We start from the raw sequence: 21,388 nt of genomic DNA on the forward strand, positions 1-21,388 counted from the left end.
TATCCTTTGCCACATTCGTCTAGGGTTAGTCGCATCCTCAAACAGCTTCTCGTAGTACTTCTCAGCATAATAGCGCTCCCACCTTGACACTTCGTCATTGGAGACCTTGAGACTGTCCTTAATGGCCGGGTTACCCCTATTGCCACGACGCTTGGACCACCTGTAGAGCCTATTGTTCTCGCGTATCAGCGAAAGCAAATGATCATTCATCCAAGGACACAGAAGGTGCGACGATTTCACTCTCTTTACCACAGTAGTCGTACTCGCGGCGTAAGCCTCATTGAGGGCGTCAACGAACGCCTTCATGTAGTCGCTCGAATCGCTAGGACTACTCTGGCTCATCAATCCAATGGACACAGACAGGGCCTCACACATACTACTATAATCAGTCACAACTGTCGAAACCGTTCGGTGGTTAGTCTGGCCAACCAGTGGGAATCGGGTTAAAACTGCAGAGTGATCACTAAACTCAACTTCAATAGTCACGTTGGTCACGTGAGTGCCGTCAGAAAAATTGCACAAGACGTGGTCCAGCAAGGTCCCTTTAACCTGTCTAGTCACCCGGTCATTACATACTTCAAAACCATTCGAAGAAATTAAGTTGGCATACCTGCTCACACCACTGTGAGCCATCATAACATTAGAAAGCAAATTAAAATTGAAGTCACCCAGAATCACGCAGTACTGGTCCAGATAGCGATCAAGCACACCTTCAAAGTGAGAGAGGAACTGGGGAATATTCCTGTACGAAGGAGGCCTATAGTAGCCAATCACAGTCACCGGCTTATCAATACCACAGACGTTAAGCCTCAGGACAACCGAGTAATAGGATAGGTCTACTTTCTCAACAAACGTGTGCCGCAAGTCATCCCGAACATACACACTAAGGCCCCCACCCGCAGAATCTCTACACGCAGGATAGTGGTCATAGTTTGGCAAATCATGTAAGCTCGCAGTGCCGTACCTAAAGCACGTCTCGCCAACGACTATAACGTCAATCCGTCTATTAATGTGCGTAATAAAACGCTTGAACTTGTTAAACTTGGAAAAACTGTCAATGCTGCGCGCATTTATTTGGATCATTACGAGACCCGCGTCTTCAAATACTTTGACACTTTTTAGGAAATGGGGAGGGTCATTGGAACCCAAACACTGATAATTCGTGACATTCGACGAGAGCACATCTTTAAGATGATTAGTCATTGAGATATAATTACATTGGATGCGGAGAGTGCGTGGGACACTCTCTACCTTCTACTCACCCCACTGCGTCCGCCTCCCCGCTTACCACCAGCGTTTGTCTTTTGGTTCCTTTCATGATTAGCCTCAACCTCGATTTTGGTCAGATCCGTATGAGGCAAAACGCGTATAATCATTGAGTCGTCACTTCGACGAAGAAAAATTTTTCCATCCTTGGTCCACAAATACTTGTAGCCGTTCGCTTTCTGAAATCTTTTAGCATTTAAGTAAATCTTCCTCAAGTTGGCAGTTAAATGTTCAAAGATAAATATTCTTAACTTATCACTCGTTATTCCAACACTGTCGGTCCAAATAGCACCTTTGCGACGAAATGCCAGAATAAATTCACGAATAAGTGATGTTTGGGTGAAGCCAACAACAATGGGTATTGTTTCCACACCGGAATTGGGATTCGTAGGCAAACTTGAAGAAACATTTTTAACAAATGATATGAAAGTTTCATTTTGTTTATGATTCGCTAGACATGTATATGCAAAAACGTAAGATCTTAGTATTCGGTCATATCTTGTCACTGTCAAGATTTTGATATGATGTGGAATTTTTGTCCTGCACTGTATAATTCCAAGTATTAAAAGATTTGTTGGAATGGTAAATTTTTGCTGTTTGCTGCTCCCGTAATATGGCAGTTATCTTAGGAATTCAATTGACGATGTTCCAACAATAGTTACTAACATTCTTTTGGTTTTTCGAAAGTGGCTCAAAAGGTTGTAAATAGTATTTTACATGCTACATGAGTCGAAAACCGTACTTTTCATGTTTGAAGCACGTCTTTCGACGCCCCGGGCATGTAAAATCCATTACGTAACTCGTGATAAAAATCAAAGATCTCGTTTTAGTGCGTTTATTGACCTCGGCTTCGCCTCGGATCAACAATGTTTCACACGAAAACTCTACTTTTCATATTTTTATCCTCAGTACGGTCTTCGACGCTTGTAAAATACATTACATAACTCGATCTAAAAACGAAAAGCCTCGTTTTCGTGTGTTTATTGACTTCGGCTCCGCCTCGCCTACTTTTTCTTTTTGCATTCCTTGTTATGTAGTAGTTATTCTGGGTCAATAAGCACACGAAAACGATTCTTTAAATTTTTATCCCGAGGTTTGTGATGGATTTTACATGTCTTTAAAACCTAAACCAATTTTCTTGTTTTTCCTAAGTGTGTAATAAGCCACTTTCGACCCTAGAAAAATAAGAAGCACGTGAACGAGGTTGGAAATTGTATTTCGTTTCTTCCTACTCACTGGTAACAAATCACTGGTGAAAATGTGATTTCCAACTTTTTCCAGAGGCAAACACAACGTTTTTTACAACAAAGTTTTCCAAAGTTTCAGTGGATGGGAGAAAATGACTATTTTCTCGCCTGCGTCGTGAAAAATATTTTCTTTAATTCGTTAAGAACACTTCAAGCTTTCTAAGACATATTTAGTTTGATGAAGTCGTTGTAACATTTCTTTTTCATTTCATATCTTACTTGGTGGCAATAAATAATAGAACTACAAACGAAGAGATCTTCAGTTACAAGAGTTAAAACAATGATCGCCTTTCAGAGAACATAATTATTTCCACTTTTGCTTTTCATAATTCCACTTCATTCATGAAATGTTCAAATAAATTTTTCTACTTTCGATATATACCATGTTCGTAATGATGGTATTGGGCTAAGTATATAATGTAAAGCGGAAAACAAACAGAACGAAACAACCGAAGAATATGATGAAGTCACAGAAATTGTAAAAGAAAAAAAAATCATTTGTTTATTTACTGACAAACATGTTATGTTGTATGGTGTGTGGTGTGGTATACCTCTTCTTGTTGTTGTCATTGTTGTAAATTATTTTGGTCTAACAGTGCGGCTTGTTTAACACTTTGAAATTTTTATTGTTGAAACATTTTAGCTGCATCATATGCATCTACTTTACACGGAGGTTGAAACGTTTGATAAATAATAATAATATTCATAAATGCCACTCAATGCTCTTGAAATTAAAAAGTATCGTCTGGGGGCCTTTCAAAATCGGCATAGAACATTATTCTAAGCATCTAAGCGAAAGACTGTTTTACACGCTATATAATACAAAATCACTCGTAATCACGCGTAGTAAACGATGTTTATAGTACTTGCAAACAGGCCGGGGAGTGAAAACCATAGCTGAAAATAACTGAATTGTCCTTCATGATACGAAAGGAAAAATCAAACGAGATCGTTAAGGTCGTTTAAAAGCTTTAAAAGCTTTCTGCTAATTAATTAGAAAGATTATTCAAATGATAGGACCTTTATGGGACCCTGACCTACCAATGTTTATATTCCAAGGATATACAAGGCTGTTTGTGGACATCAAATCATTTTTTTTTTGCTTTCAAAGTCATATTTTTTCACATTTTCATTTTCGGAATATTATTTTCCAGGATATCAAATAGCTATTTTGTTAACTGATTAGTAAATGGGGTTGTTTTGCGCACTAGATGTGAGATTGCCGATACGAGCGAAGCGAGTTTATTGATAATTTTTACACTTCTCCGAGTGCCTGATAATCGTGTATTTTGAGTGCAAAAGGATTTTCTAAAACGAAATCTTCAAATGATTTTCTGAGGATTTGATAGGATTCTAGAGGATTATTTTGACAATTTCTCAGGATTTAAACCATTTTTACGTCCCTTCTTTTATAAAGACGTCAAAGAACATTCATTTAATCCGGTAGTTCTTGTCATATACATTCGTTACGAGTAATAAAACCAATAAAAAACCATTGACATTTGACATTTTAAACACTGTGAACATTAAGAGCGCTCACCCCTTGGCAAATTTTTAGCCTACATTTGTGCGCAAAAATATTCGTTTTTTGATGATTTCTCTGAACCGAGATCTTTTTTTGAAAAAGTAAAACCATTAAACCAAAATTTCCCTTAGAGATAACACATTTTTGCATGCTTCAATGGTTTTACTTTTTCAAAAAAAGATCTCGGTTCAGAGAAATCATCAAAAAACGAATATTTTTGCACACAAATATAGGCTAAAAATTTGCCAAGGGGTGAGCGCTCTTAAAACAAATAAATTTCCATATAGTGACTCGTTTTACAATGTTACTGACTGTATCAAGATTATTTTTTACAAAGAAGGCAGGCCAGAAAATTCTCATTTTCTCACTTTAGCTGAAACTTCTGTTGCCGTTCGTGTGAAAAACGTTCTGTTGACCTGGGGCGAAAGTAGAAAATTTCATTTTCTCAGGTGACTTGTGTCCCTCGCTACGTAGCAAAACTCTCTGAAATCTGCATCTTTTCTTCCCTCGGTGAACACATAACTATTTCATATGTGCAGTATGATTTACCTTATTTTGTTACCGATAGAGTGGCCATCAGAAAATTGCGTCCTGCTGACGATTATTCCAATGACATTTATAGTGATAAAATTGCTGCACTTTATCTACCGTGTGGAGAAAATAGAACTTTTCACACTTGAACTGTCACTTTGTTTATATTTTATAAAATGGTATGGCGAATAATGGTTTTAGGTTCGTGGAGAAAAACGGTAGGTTACATCTCGCCCACTTTGTGTTCGAGTAAAATTGCGGCACTCGCTTCACTCTAGTCACACACACATCGCTCTTGTTGGAATTTCGTATCTTCTCCATTCGGTAAACAAATTACTATTCTAACTATTATCAATTTAAATTATTCCCATATTTTAATAAGATACTCTGCGCGCCTGCGATCTGCATCCCTTTAAATCTTGATTACATTTTTCGAAAATTATCATCGCTCTATTCGACGACATAAAATTAAAATGTCGTTCAACTGAATCCAATTGCTGTCTATAGCTATCCGTACGCCAACATTGTAACTCGAGTGCCAAGTTCATCTGGAAAAATGATTTATTATTCATCAACTCAATAAAAAGAAAATTGGAGAAACTTCTCTCCGCGAATGTTCAATTAAAGCAACGCTGAATAATTATTTCTCATCCAATATCATTATTATGTTCGCAATGTTTTCCGTTCGGTTTCGACTTTTTTACGAGAGAAATTGTATGGCGAACTCAATAAAAAATTATTCTTTTGACACAACAAAATTTCCATCCCATCCATCACATGCTCCGCTACACAAGTCTAAAATTCAGAAATCTACTTTAATTATCATGTGTCTTGAAATTGCTTAACCCCTACAGAGCACGCTGAACATAAACCATTAAAGATTAAGAGTTAAAACGTAGCACAAAATTGTTGTTGTCATTAAAACTTTCTTCAAGACTTAATTATGTGGTGTTATGTATCCAACTTATTTTCTGGTATTACTTTCTGGTACAAGAAGAGTATCTGAATGAGATACATTATTATAACAATATAAGGGGATGCCGCTGTGTACCGTATGGTTCAAGTGAAGAATGTACAGCATTATCACTATACGATGCTATACAACAGTCGCATCAACCACCAAGTCTGAAAATACTGTGCCATCTTTTTGAATTTGAACGTGCAAAAGATGAGTTTCTTCCAAATTGTTATTTGTTGTCGCGAAAACTGAATTTATACATCATGTTACCAACTCCTCATATCTTTTCTTCTCGTGTCTCTTCTGTGTTGGATATATAATAGAAAATATTTCCACATTTTCTATACCATGACTGATGCTGTGACTTAATCCTATGTGGAATATACTTTTCGAATTGAAATGTACCATTAGGAGAGTACAAGGGGAACGCAAACAAGTTGAATTTTATATTGTGGTTTTAACTTTTCTGTATATTTCTTTATTATATTGTGTGTGTGTGTGTGCAAAAAAAGTTTCTTTTTTCTGGCGAAAAAAACTTTTTTTTTATTGAAAAAATTGTATGGGATTTGGGTTCCTTAAACTTTTGTTTATTTAGGTGTTAGTGGATGAAAAAAGAGTACAACGATTTGACTGGGGTATATATATTCAAATTTTTCTGTTATTTCAGTTTAAAGACAAGTAAAAGTTTCGAAGGTAAAAAATTTTCGTTTTTGGTTAGAAAAAGGTTGAATGCTTATCAGATACACAGAAAATGAGGGATGAACGTAACACAATAATGAGACTTATGACTTTCTTTTCAAAAAATATTTTTCGATTTGTTGGTAACTTATGTATCTCTGCACAGAGCCGTTAGTATCAGAACTCTCATCGAGGCGTTCGTCTACTAAAATTGAAATGTTTTAAAGTGAACTCAATCAAAGTAAAAGCAATGTAGCCTTTGCAAATTTGTAGTCTACCTTTAGGAGGGAAAATATTCGTTTTTTGATGATTTCTCTGAACCAAAATATTTTTTTTAAGTAAAACCAATAAAGTAAGCAAAAGTGTGTTACTTTTAAAGGAAAAATTGGTGTGTGAGTCAAAATAACTAAACCTACTTGGAGAAATTTGTGCAGATTTGTGCACCAAAAAAACCAATATCTCCTTTACTTTTTCAAAAAAAGATTTTGATTCATAGAAATCATCAAAAAACGAATATTTTTAATTTTTCTCCTAAATGTAGACTACAATTTTGCAAGGGATTCATTGCTCTTAACGGGCGAACAGAACTGACTGATCGTCAATTTAGAGGATGCTTATCTGAAATCGTGCATTTGTAACCTTTTCATTGATTTTTTATTGATTTTTTTTTTATTTAAAACATCAATATTTAAAAAACGCCTAAATGTAGGTGTTTTACCGAAGCATCGATTACTCTGACTAAATGCTGAGGAATGGATGCTTGATAACAAATTTTACACTAAGGTGCTGGATTTTTGGTTACACTTGTTACCTTTCAGCAAAAATCTTTTTTGAAAAATGTAGCCCGACCTACCACAAATTAATATGTGTTTCAAGAAAAAATAGATTTATTTATGACAGTTGGACCATCTGCGAGAAAGCTTAGTACTTTGTGCAAATTTAAGCAATCCGTTGACTTTTCTAAAATATATCGTGAAACGCCCAAATGTAGACTATAATTTCAGCCAAGTATCAATGCGTCTTAAGCAGTAATTTAAATGGCACAAGCAAAAACACTGATTTTTGAAACTCTTAATCAATGGCAATGCTCCTAGTATTACCATTAAAAATTAACAAGCATCCAATTTGAAGGCATTAGTGTTAAGAGCATAAGATTGTATTGTATAATTTAATTCATACAACGAAAACGAGTAAATATTCGACTGACACTGCCGAATTAAGACATTTGTTCAAGAAATATGAATCAATGAGAAGTTCGTGAAACTGGAACTGGAAACTGGCACACGGTGCCAAAAGAAACACACTTTTAAACTAAGTCATAGGTGAACTCGTACACGCAAGTTTATTGCTACAAATGCTTTTTAGCCATGTCATCGACGTAATGACTCCTTTTACAAAATTTTGGTATCGAAAAATCGTGTGCGAGTTCACCTTTTACGTAGTTGAAAAATACGTTGTTTTAACATCGTGTGCCAAATTACCCCACGCCTTACAACATTACAATTTGTAAAGACAAAAAATATGTTAAAACTTATGACGTACAAGATTATGTACGAAACATTAAAATGTACGTTCAACAAAAAAAATTATAGATTATGCTGTGATTTACCACTCCCCCAAGTGCCTCAAGTACGGCACTGTGTCTGTGACGATAGATTCACGAACTCAGTTCGACAATTACAGGATTTTCAACTGCGAGCCCAAAATGTCTAAATCTAAGTCTGAATATAGCTCTGCCATATCGAATTTGCATGAAAATATTCGGATATTTATTCAAAAGTTTTTAGTGAAGTTGAAGACTCTGACGATATTAGGTAGACATTGGAATTGGAAAAGAAACTAAGAGAGAGTATTAGTTGACTAACTTTTTGAAAGTGGTTACCATAAAGACGAATATTGTTGTTATAGTCCTCGCATACACCTATAATGTCAATGAAAAATTGAAAAAGTTACAAAAAGCGTCTTTATTGTCTTCTTCCAAAGTTTAACCTTCGAAATCACAATGTTTAGATGATAGCAACGCACTCCAAGCATTAGTGGTACTCTAAATAAGGCACACATTTTCATGTAAAATAGAGTACTTTCTGCATCTGACCACTATGATCACTTTTGCTTGAAGTGCGTTGATAGGCATCTTGCGGCTTAACCTTCTGTATAATGATGTTTCATCTGTTATCGACAAGTGCTTCAAAAGTAAGTTCTAGCGTAGCACAGCTTGCAGCATTTATAGCATAGCTTATTGCAAAGACTATTGAAGTACAAGATTTTGTATGAATCGGTTTCAAAATACTTAGATGAAAAGAATTACCGCCGGCCCAGATTCCTGATCTAGTCTTTGGAACTATACACAGGCCCTGATTGACTATACTGAGGGATCAGACGTCGCCCAAAGTGATGCTGGCTACTTTTTAGCCGCACAAAGTTTTTAAATGTCAAAAACCAATTTGTTTTGCCTGTGCAGGACCTATTTTCGTGAAAAGGATTGTTGAAAATTCTCTAAAAAAATGCTGAAAATAAGCCCAAGACCTACTAAAATAGGAATACAACAAATTCGGCAATTCTACTTGTAATTAACCTCCAAACAAACACAAACAACACACCCTCTACGTATAGTGCGTGTGTTGTTTGTATAGTGGTTAAATTGTTTACTAGTCTGGTCTGGTCTGGTGATATCTCTGTCGTTCTCTATGTGAATTAATGTAATCAGTAGTCATTCTTCAGAGAACAATTTGCTGCAAATACTACGACTCACAGCGAATGCGAACCAGTACTCAAATTTATTTAAATTAAGGTGCTGCTGAAATGCAGACCAACAGGTTTGAAAATGTGGACATTCCACTCAACGGTCCAGCTAAATCAAATCGTTGTTGTCCATGTTTTTTAATGAATAACAAAATTAATAAAATTTCTGCTTCACAGCCAACATTTTAGCATGCAGCTGTAATTTATAGCTTCCTACATGACTTCCGTCCGTGTTACTATACTGCACGATGGGTATGTTATAAATGGTACACCATTCTATCACTCTGCAATTACGTGTATCCTTCAGAAGCAACTCTAATACTCAGGCAATGGTTTTCTTTTGAATAAAATGTGGTATTTGTTTATCATAAATGTAAAGTAGAATCCTAAATAGAATATGACCTAGAGGTGTGTGTACTGCATGCATATTTATGTTTATGTACAGATGGTGGGTTGGGATATCGGATAGCAAGAGCGCAAAAAGCATTACAACTTCATGTTGGGAAAATGATGGCAAAATAATCTTCAAATGAATGGTGAAGTGCAAATTAACTTATTTTTGAGATGTTATCGCAGACGGAAAATATTCGAGATTACGGATGAGGAATTTAATATAGTGCCTTGCCGTTTGAATGGAATTAAATTTCATTGTTTTGAAAATGCCTTCCATATATTCGGTGAATATCTGAAAAGGGGGAGGCGTCCATTTTCAATGGTTTAAGGTAAACATACATTCAATTAATTATAATACGAAAACTTCAGAGTCATTCAAGGTTTTGAGATAGAGTCAAAAGTTGAATGAAATTGAAAATGAATGTTGAACGTGTATCGTGTACCTTTCATCATCATCAATGTTGGAAGAAAGTGTGTACAGAATTACGGGATTATGCGAATTGAATGACAACTAAAATCGATAGGGAAATCATTTCCTTGGTCGGGTGTTTTTACCTTCTTTCTGCGAAGGAGGGTTAGAGTAAAATGTCTGGATATTTTGTTCATTGCAAAAGTTTGTAAAAGTACGAAAAGAAAAATGACGCACACTACATTTAACAAAGTCTTAAAGGCAAAAGGGTACCTCAGCAGGTATAGGCATGAAACGTTGACATGTTTATTTACTCAAAATAAAATAAATGGAAAAAGACTATTCCTACTTTAAATCCTTTTACTTAAGATGGCATACTACTTATTGAGAGCCATCTGTTGAAAAGCTTCACGTAAACGGCGTCCTTTGTATAAAATAAAGCTCAATTTGTACATGGTGATGAAAGATCCAAACTTTAATTTTTTTGCAGTCCAACACATGTCTTAATGTGAATTCCGTTCAATAATGATTACACAAATTGAGGTTTATTTTATACAAAGGACGCTGTTTACATGAACCTTCCAACAGATGGCTTGTTCAGTAAGTAGTATGCCCTCTTAAATGAATTGGCTTGTAGTATGTACCGCACCGCACGTTAAATAGTCACACCATAGTCAGTATTGAGAGTATATCATAAGAAATGTCACTTTGATAATTGTCTAATCGATAATTGCGAAAGACAAGGCGAAAGAGGCCGCACTTAAATTCAGTCTTTTAGTACTTTTAGCCTATTTAGTACTTTTATTCCATTTAGTACTTTTAGTCCATTTAGTACCTTTAGTCCATTTAGTACTTTTAGTCCATTTAGTACTTTTCGTCCCTTTAGTGTTTTAAAGTCCAAGAAGTATGTCACCCACTCCTCAGGATACGACATATTATACCCGAAGAATATTGTTTACACAACAAACTATTCTCTGATCTAGTCTAAAATTCCCCACTAGTCGAAACAAAAAAATTTGGAATTGCTGAGGTAGTCTCAGTACTGACGGTGTTTTTTCATACGGATTTGTTTATACTACCCTCATGCATTTCCAAAGCGAACTTTTTTTTTGTACATTAAACGGAAACTGACAATTAGGAACGAGAACTGGGGCACTTTGATGCACATCGTTTAATGTCCGTTCTATCTAGAAATCATAAATTAACCGAAACATTAACCAACCGCAACATAGCATTTTGTTCCTTGTTAATTAATGAAGACAAGGCTGGTTTATTTTGTAAGCCGTCAATTAAACATGTGTTCAAAACGTTTTAAACGATAAATAAATTCATCAAGTGTATTAAGTACCTTACACCAGAATGGCCTATAAATAACCATTAAAATCGTACAAATTGAAAAACTATATCGTGTAGAGTCTGCTATTAATACGGAACGTAAAGACACACAAGAAAAGCCGTACAGTATAACAGAGTGTATGAAAATTACCAATCAATCTTCAACCGTGTACATTGTACACCACGGTTATATATATTGTGGAAAGGCATCAAGACAAAATGAAAATATTTTTTATCGAAATTGGCAATGTGCCTGGCTTTAAAATTAGTTTATCTATTAAAGTGAGAGAAGAATTGCGGTCTGTTGTTTTATTATATTTACTCAAATAAAAAACAACAAAAACAAAACCAAATAATTGATTTGATGCGCGCCGATTTTCAATGGTGAAATGCTGCGAAGAACTTGCACTCCGGTGACGAACGTTTTATTTTCGCAACGCTCCAAACTAATTTATTTTTATCGAGCAATTTAAGTGACATTCTGTGAAGTAAATAAAATGGAGAGCGAAAACAGAAAAAAAGTGTTTTTATGTGTTCAACAATGCGTGATTTAGGATGGAAATGGATGCGCATTTAAATGGAATCAGCTTGCACTTTTTTGTTTGTTTGTGAAATTTTTAAGTTTGATCGCAATGGAATCAAATTGAAACGGTTATTCATATGTTATCGATAACAAATACCATAATAAGCAATGAGCTGTGGCTTTGTGGTCTTATATTTAGCAAAATGTGTGTTCAAACAATTGAAGTACAAGATTTTGTCAAAAATATATTGAAAATACTTTAAGCTGAAAAGTAATAGATTTCGATTGTAAGGATGTTGAGCCCACTATTCAGTGAAACATTTATGAAGTTCTTTGTAGGAATTATTTACATGCTTATGCACGGTAATGTGCACTCACTGTTTATGACAATAAAATTGCACTTACCGTACATAAGCATGTAAAGTAACTTTAAGTAATTGCTAGTAAGTTATTGTTTTGTGTGATTACCCGACTTGCCTTCGGCTCGTTCCGCAAAGCTCATACTTGCCAAAACAACAAACTCAATATACTATTTACGTGATACGGCCACTTACCGGAAGGATTTGAAAAATTTTCACAAATTCACCAATACGAAAAATTTAACATATTTCCAAATCCTTCCGGTAAGTGGCTAACGTACAAAACATGATCATAATATGCTAGTAAACACTTGATACAGGGCCTCTCTGGCCATACTGGACACAAGTACAGATGAATTTTTATACGACAAAATTTAATTAGTTGACTTTTTTCAAATTTTGTAGGCCCTAAACGAAATTTCCCGAAGCAGAAGTTGGCAGTAACTCCAACCCTGCCTTAAAAAAGTCTAATTCGTCAGAAAAATTAAGCTAGACGCTGAGAATATTGGAATTCTAGAGAATTTTTGTGTTAGTACACTTCAATCAAAATTGAAGCTCAACGAAAGTCGTGGCGCGGTAGGTTTATGGTGTCATGGATAGTAGAGGTCACTACCTATCCAACGACACCCATATCTTCCGAGTCTATCATTATAGTTTTTTGTAAACATTATTCGAAAGTTGGAATTTTTAGCCCCGTGTTGGGAATGCTATTTTCTACATTGAAACTATTTACTTGGGGATGTTGTCCCCCGAACTCTTGTCCGACAATTTCTTTATTTCTTCCTCGATTACACCATTATGACACACACCTTTTCTCGCTGTCTAGATTCGAGGGGGAAACCACTATTTTGTGATTAACATGGTTAATCGGTTAATCTGTTAATCAGAAATATAAGTTTTGTGAATTTAAAGGGTTAATCGGTGATTAACATTGATTAACCGCTATTTTTCACGTTTATTTGTAGTTTTGCGACGATTCCTCCGGTCAAATACTGGTTAATCACCAATTCGCCATCATGTTAATACTGGTTAATCATGTTAATCATGTTAATCACATCAATAAAAAAGAGTGGTTTTCCCCTCGTCTAGATTCTTCTTCCCCGAAACTCGGCTCCTTGATTGTTTCTTATATTTTCTCTCGAGTGACTTGCTAGAATACCTGACACCCTGTACGAAGTACTGGGGACTTATAGGTTTAATATGCCGTTTGTAACATGCCGAATTAGAAGCAGACGGCTAGTGCAAAGCATTTGCCTATGTTCATAGATGACGAATCCGCAATAAAAAACAGCCTTCAGAACAGTCGGAGCGTTCTACATCCCGTAATCCTATTACGTCCGTAGCTATACTGCGTCCCGTAGCCCTAATACGTCCGTAGACCTAATACGTATTCATGTCTTCAACCTCTTATGTGTCCGTTATCAAAATACTTCCGTAACCCTATTGCGTACTTGTAATTATTGCCTACCTAGCCCAAGAACGGCATGTGCAAATTTACTGAAAGTGTTCGTGTTGAAAATTACGAAAGCCCGTACGAAGTACCTCTCAAATAAAACCAACAATTTAAGACATTATTTAAAACCCTTAGGAGACGTGTTGTTTTAATACAACAATTTCAAAAAATTTTGTACTGAAATACAACAAAAATGCAACAATGCAACACTTTTGGTCTACCGTTAGTAATCATAGAGTTTTAAGGAACCAAAATTTTTTTTTGCCAATTTTCGGTATTCAATTATCTTTGAAATGAAATAAAAACTAGCAAAATCGGATGAGATTTACTCGACTTATGTGCAAAAAACACTTAGGGCCTAGCCCAATGACCTAATTCTAAAACTTTTTCCACAACACGCTATCGGTGTGCAAGTACCTGACAGATAAAACAAAACAAAGAGAAATCAGATGAATTTTACTTCATTTTAACCGATTTATATCGTTTTTATTAAAATCCAATATGGATGCCGGCATTCGTTAATACCTTTCAAACAAAAAAAAATTCAGGAAATTTGGTCAAAGTTTAATGAAGATATTCGCAAAAAACACCACCTTCACTGTACGGCCGAGTAGCCGAATATGAGCTCACTCTAAGGGACCTAGAGCAAACGCTCCGACTGTTCTGACGGCTTGTTTTCCCATAAAATAGCTACTGCACCACATACACGAAAAATTTCGAAATCTTTTAAAGGCATGCGTCCTCAACACCTCTGCCAACCACCATAATTTCAGATATGCAACAAAAACTATTTTGGTCACCCTAGTGCAGACCATCTTTTCATGATTTCTGGCGTGAAAACATAATTACTTCGAGGATTTTATTTTGTTGCAAATGACTCAAGAGGGTCCCCTGATTCAATTACTGTATACCCTCCAAAAATCGCCGATGGCTTGTTTTCCTGTTTCATACAACTTGTTCGACGTTTTGGCAAATTGACTCTTAACCTAAAGGTATTCTTCGTAGATTACAACAACAATTTTGAAAATCGGTTGAAAATTACTTGAGTTATCGTGTAAACGCTGCGGACATGTTCTGTAACGTTTTAACTTGTCACATATGTCATATGTCAAGTATTATTATGGGGTCTAGTCTATTACTTCCATCGATCAAAGTATTTTTTGTCGGTTGATTTTAAATCTTTTACTTCAATTTGTTTAATATGGATTTTTTTAAATAATAGTATATTACTTCCGAGGTTCCAAGTTGTGTATTTGATAAGTGGGGTGTTACAGCCCGACCCAGAGGGGAGGGCTGTATTCCCCACTTGTCAAATAACAACTTGGAACCTCGTAGATAGATAGATAGATTAAGTGGGTGGAATTTATATTCATAGACTCCTGCACCTTGGCCGCCAAAGGGCCTGTTGTGCGTGCCCACGTATTTTTTGAATATCTATCAATTCGAAATTATAGGTGGAAATCATAGATGGAGCTGCTGAACAGCATTCTTTGACGTTTTTTTTTAAGTCATGATGGTGTTTACACCTCAGAAATCATTTTTTTGCGATTCCGATAATTTTTGTTAGACTATTTTACAGTCGATAAAGCCAATTAATTGAAACTAATAGCAGACACTAATCATCCATGATTAGGAAAAACCATATGAACATGTTCACACCGGGAGTCGAACCCGGGACCCATAGGCCATGAGTCCATCGCTCTACCGATTGAGCTAACTGGACCCTACTGGAACCTCGTAAGTACAATACAAAATTCTTTACGTGTTACGGCATGTTTCATTTTCATTTACATTGCCTAATCACGTAAAGCATTGTACTTACGAGGTTCCAAGTTGTTATTTGACAAGTGGGGAATACAGCCCTCCCCTTCGGGTCGGGCTGTAACACCCCACTTATCAAATACACAACTTGGAACCTCGGAAGTAATATACTAATATTACCTAGAGCTTGTCATTATTTTTCTCATCGTTATCGATAACAAATGAATAGCCGTATGTGAGAGGTTAATTTAATCAATGAAGAACCTTGGCTGAACACACTGACTTTCAGTCAAGGGACATAGAAATCCGTAGTAGGGATATAGTTCCGTTACCAGACGACAATTTGATGCATTTTCCGACAAAAATATGCGATGAGTTCTAGGTTATGGTCTTTTATATCAAAACATATGCTAGCATGTATATATGTCGACACGTTTGCAGTCTGCCAAAGGTAAATTCGTCAAAATCCCATAATGTGTATAATGAATCTGATGTTTCGACACATCTCGTAAGAGCGAAAAGTGAGATTCGCTAAAATCCAGAGACTAATTTTGGGAAAATATTTTTACAGATTTTTTTGAATTTTCCCAAAATTTCCTTGATTTTCCAAAATAAAGGAAAATTCTGGAAAATGTTGAAAAATGTTGGAAAAGTCAAAAATATACGAAATTTAGGGATTATTTGTGGGAAAACACAAATAGTCCCTGGTCCCTGCTAAAATCCATTTTTCGACAACGAGTTACCTGCGTAATTTCGTCAACAAAAACTAAAATTGTTTTGCATTTCTCTATCGCTAGATTGCTTCTTTTTGTGTCAATTAAACCATCAGTTGAACAAGTCAAAGACAGTCTTGCAATCAGCACACGTAGAGCGCCTTCATCATATTCCATATATTTCGCTATAGAATGGGAAGAAAAATACAGCAACCTCTGTGCGAAGCTTTACATTTTTGCACCTCTGTAACTGACGCTTTTGACGTGAAAGTTATGTATGGTTCTTCTACAGAAATATTTACACACACAACCCCGTGAGCGAATGCACGTCTAATATAAATTCAAAATAAAATTGTTGGTAACAATGTTGTTAAACGAGTGAAGTGAACACCGAGAGGCGAACACACTCAAAAAATGTACAAAACAAATTGCCACCATCAGCACACTCAACTTTTATGGCGTTTTTTCACTGAATTTTTAAGTTCATGAAAAATCTGCCCCAACATAGTTTTCCAGTTTTAAAACAGTTCCCCACATATACATAGCCGCACCTATAATAAAATTTAACGAAAAAACATCGCCCACACACACACATTTTACATATATGTATAACTCATCCACTTCGGTCAAACTCATTTCAAGCATGAACAAAAACACACACGAAAATAACAAAAAGCCAGGATACGTGATTACATAAGGAAATGTCACACACCATATTGTTATATATGCGAGATCATCCCCATTCGCATACTTTGTACTTTGTACACCAAGCATAAATCAGACTTTAAAAAGCTTTGAAAACTTAAACAGTAGGAAAAAAAAGTTCGTCTTCTTCTTCTTGTTCTACTTCTTTTCTTACTGTAGAAACGAATATATTTGATTATCAATGATTTATGTGTATCCTAGCATTATCTGCTCTTCTACAATTCATTTCAATAATCAATACGACCTTTTCTGTATCCAAACATCATGTAAAATGCTACGTAATTGTAAGCGCGTCGTTTTTTATATGGCTCTCTCACTGTGTACATACATACGAACAGATATATATGTTTGCCTTTAAATATAAAAAGAAAATGTTCCACAAGCTTTTTATGTAACACATTGCGATTGTTATACATTATTGTCGCTAACACCCTTTTGCTGAAAAAAAACTCTCTTATCACGTACCTCGCATTCTCAATGCATTTAAGTCCCATGATTTCAGAAAGGGAATAAAAGGGATTAGGAGGATGAAGCTACACGAGAGAAGGAAAAATATTGTTGAAAGGCAAACATAAGGAATTTAAAAGTGTATGCAAAGAAAGGGAAAAAGTAAAATAAATAAAATCCTTTTTGAGATGTGTCTTGTTTTGGGATAATTCCGCCGAATATGGGGGAGGCATCTTTTACCAAGTTCGACGGAATCGAACGGCAAGAACCAAAAAAAACCCGAAAAAACATGTGGAGGACGTATCAGATGCAGCGACGTTAGCCCCGTACGATCAAGTATGCTTATTTGCGTATACGTGATCCTATTGCGTCAGTAGATTTGAATTTTGGGAACCAATACACAATCACCTTAAAAATCTCGAAAGCTCAGGAGTGAACCCAAAGAACCTAATAAATCTTTGGAATTCTTAGAATTCTAGAACTGGGAAGATGTTGGACGATGGTGGGTTCACGTGGGAACCAACAAACTACCATATCAAAAAATCCCAATAGTCTCGAGAAGAACCCAAGAAGACTGACAAATCCCTCAAATTCCTTGAACTCTAGAACTGAAAAGTTGGTATACCATGTTAAGTGCTGCAGTTTAAAGGGAACTACGACTCACCTACGACTACCGCCTCAAAAATCCAAATAGTCTCGAGAATCCAAAAAAAGCTGACAAATCCCTCAACTTCTTTGAATTCTAGAACTGGGAAGATGATGGACCATGTGAGGAGCTGGAGTTTTGGGAATCAACGCGCTACCACCTAAGTAATCCCAAAAGTTCAGGAGTGAACCCAACAAACCCAACAAAAACAACAAATCTTTCAAATTCCTTGATTTCTCGAACTGGGAAGATGCTGGACCATGTGAGGAGCTGGAGTTTCGGAAACCAACACGCTACCACTTCAATAATCCCTAAAGTCTATAAGATGACCAAAAAACTCTCAGAAGTCTTTGAAAATCTCATATTTCTAGAATTAGAAAATAAAAGATGTTGGACCATGAGGACCTTAACCAGCTCTCCGAACCTCTTCAAAACTACTCATCCGATTTATCTCATTTTCATCAATACTTCGAATTCCACTATTAATAACGACAATAAATGGCATAGCGGTCCTATAAGCCCCAAGTACTTCGTACGGAGTTAAAAATGCCAAACAAACAAAATCGAATCAATTGAAAAGATTTTTTTTTGTTGAATAAATAGGAGTGAGTCAAAAACAAAAGATTTTAATTTCACCAAGTCAAATTTCATTTTACTTCAGAAAAATGTGCTGACTATCAACCCATAATGCTGTCTCTCTGTCCACTATCCCGATTTTCTCGACTACAAAAATCCATGGCACACAAGTCACAGAGTCAGTCTATTACATTGAAATATATATAAAATTGAATCAAATTACCTTAATTAGTGTGCCGGAGTCATTAAAAAAAAAGAGAAACGAGAAACGGTTCTCCCTGCCGTCACACCATCAACATCATATATACCAACGACCGTCATCATCATCATCGGTTGGAATATTATTCCCATCTCACAAAATTAAACTTTTCTTTTCGCTTTTTAGTTGGAAACTGTTTCGAGAGCGCACATATATTTGAATAATGCAAAAGTCGCAGTTTTGAATTTGAATTAATGAATGGAAATTTCAAGTGGTGATTGAGTGATTTTAACGAGAGGATTATACCATCGATAGCTGTAGAGAAACTAAGAGCTTGAAAAATCGACATATATATATGAATGCAGCACAACCGCGGGTGGATTGAATAAAATTTTATGTATAGAAATCGATGTATGAATTTAAGGTTTTTGCGATTTGTTGTTGTTGTTGGTGGTGGTGGCTTTTTTTCTCGGTTCGTCGGCATATATGATTGTGCGGTTGGTGAATTGATGAATTGATGTTGTATCGATGGCATTGAAATATAGTTTGTTTTGTGTGTGCTGAATGAATGTATGGTGGGTTTGTTTATTTGATTTATTGATTTCGTTATTTCATTTTGCAGTGAAAAGATTTGCTATCATTAACACGAGGAAATGTACAACATCAATGCAGTGGAGTAGAACCGCAAGTCATATCAATCAATATGTACGGTACTTGTAACAAGTGGCAAGTGGCTAATATGATTTTTCTTTTATTATTAATTTGGTGAAACGGCTGGTATGAATCACTGTTTAAGATATGATTACACAATTTGAAGACATCGATGATTTACCCATTCAACTTCATCGACCAAATATGTATTTTGAGTGAATATCATGAGTATAATTATTGCGTCTACTACTTCCTTTGATCAAACAATTTTGGTTACATGTAATAGTAGATTACAGCAGTAATCTGTACTGTTCTTTAATGTGTAGGCATCCTGTGCGTTGTATTTACATTGTCTAAGATGAAAACTACGAAACAATTTTGCATAAAAATAGCATTTCGGAACCTTTTCACTCCTAAACATTTTGCACTAAAATTTAATATTCATTTAGTAGGCATCGGTTGTGCACGCCATTTCGGCGATATTTATTTGACTTCTTTGTTGTTGTCATTCTCAGTTTCAGTGACAAAATTTTGATTTTGTTGTTTTAAACTATAAATTCAGTGTGATTTTAGTGTTTTATTAATGTTATCGATGGCAGGTGTACCAAAAAATAGTTCTTCCTGTGTAGATTCTAATTTATGTCGTGGTTTGTGTGAAGTGAAAACATCAACAAAATCATCGAAAAATTTCCGACCAGTGCATGTAAATGATCGCGCATAGCATGTAAATCATCGAAAAACCTAACATGTAAGTTTCATTTACATTCTCATCGCAGACAATGTAAATACAACGTACAGGATGCCTACACATTAAAATATTTTAATTTACATTGTCTGCGATGAGAATGTAAATGGAACTTACATGTTAGACTTTTCTATGATTTACATCCTATGCGCGATCACTTACATGCGCTGGTCGGAAATTTTTCGATGATTTTGTTTATGTTTGCACTTCACACAAAACACGATATAAATTAGAATTTACGCAGGCACAACTATTTTTTGGTGCACTTGCCAACGATACAATTAAGAAAACACTAAAATCACAACTGAATTTACAATTTTAAACAACAAAATCAAAAATTTTGCACTGAAACTGAGAATGTCAACAACAAAGAAGTCAATTAAATATAGCCGAAATGGCGTGCACAACCGACGCCTACTAAATGAAAATAAAATTTTAGTTCAAAATGGTTAGAAGTGGAAAGGTTCCGAAATGCTGTTTTATGCAAAATTGTTTCGTAGTTTTCATCTTAGACAATGTAAATACAACGCACAGGATGCCTACACATTAAAGAACAGTACAGAAGAGCCTATGTGAATGAGTAATACATGTGTGAGAAATTAGGCGGTTCGCCTTCGGCTCACACGCCGCAAACATCGCACACATGTATTACTCATTTACATAGGCTCTACTGTAATCTACTTCATTTTCTTCAACATACACTTTATTATTTAATGTCACTTAAGTAAGGATATCATAGCTAACTTTTGTTTACCACAGATGAATTTGTAAAGGATTTGCTCGACTGGATCTGTTGACTTGATTTAATTTTGATCTCCATGGCAAATTTATCCTAGCATCTAGTGTCCTTGCTTTGTTTTGCTAGGGTTTTTTACGGCTGCTCTAAATGTAATGTGTGTAAAATGCAGTGACTTTTTGCTTTTTTTTAATATTTTTCAAATTTTCTCACATTCCATAAAGTTTTTCCGCTTTTTCTCTAATTTTACAACATTTGACATTTTTTTAAATTAAGGAAAATGCTAGAAAATGTAAAAGCATCCTAGGATCAATGGTACTTGGTTTGTTTTGCTTCTCTAATGCTAAGTAATGTGTGCAAAATCCAGTGACATTTTGTTGTAATACATTTTTCATACCGCCTTCTGCTCTGTCTGGAAACTTCTCACACGCTAAAAATGACTTTTAGTCCTAGGTACGAAATGTACTATTTCATACCTAGGACCCGAAAAGAGCGACCTACATCCATGTGATCTTTCCGCATAAAGTTGCTTTGACATTACTTATCTACCCTATATTAGATCGATGTGTCAACTTCATGAAGGAATTTTTTAATTTTTAAACGTTGAAACATTTTCGGATTTCATTTGTTATAAAGAATTGAGTTAACTTGCGAAACATTGATTACATTACTTTGATTGATGAAGTAAATAGTATGTTGTGTTACAAGTATTGTAATGTTGATTTTTTCGCTCCGCTCGTAAGGAAAATTGGGTCGTGTGCTGAAAAAATCTCATTACAATACGTGTAAC

General features: G+C 35.5%; 1 long non-coding RNA gene across 1 annotated transcript; it reads right to left on the bottom strand.

Annotated features, from left to right (window-relative positions):
* Positions 1 to 3,787: 3,787 nt before the first annotated feature.
* LOC119079145 lies at positions 3,788 to 21,185 on the bottom strand. Its single transcript, XR_005088111.1, has 3 exons — positions 21,172 to 21,185; positions 17,049 to 17,051; positions 3,788 to 3,821 (listed from the first exon to the last, which is right to left on the bottom strand). It is a non-coding gene; the product is annotated as an uncharacterized LOC119079145 (long non-coding RNA).
* Positions 21,186 to 21,388: the final 203 nt, after the last annotated feature.

This window comes from Bradysia coprophila, unplaced genomic scaffold (assembly GCF_014529535.1).
Source record: "Bradysia coprophila strain Holo2 unplaced genomic scaffold, BU_Bcop_v1 contig_297, whole genome shotgun sequence".
Classification (NCBI taxonomy): Eukaryota; Metazoa; Arthropoda; class Insecta; order Diptera; family Sciaridae; genus Bradysia; species Bradysia coprophila.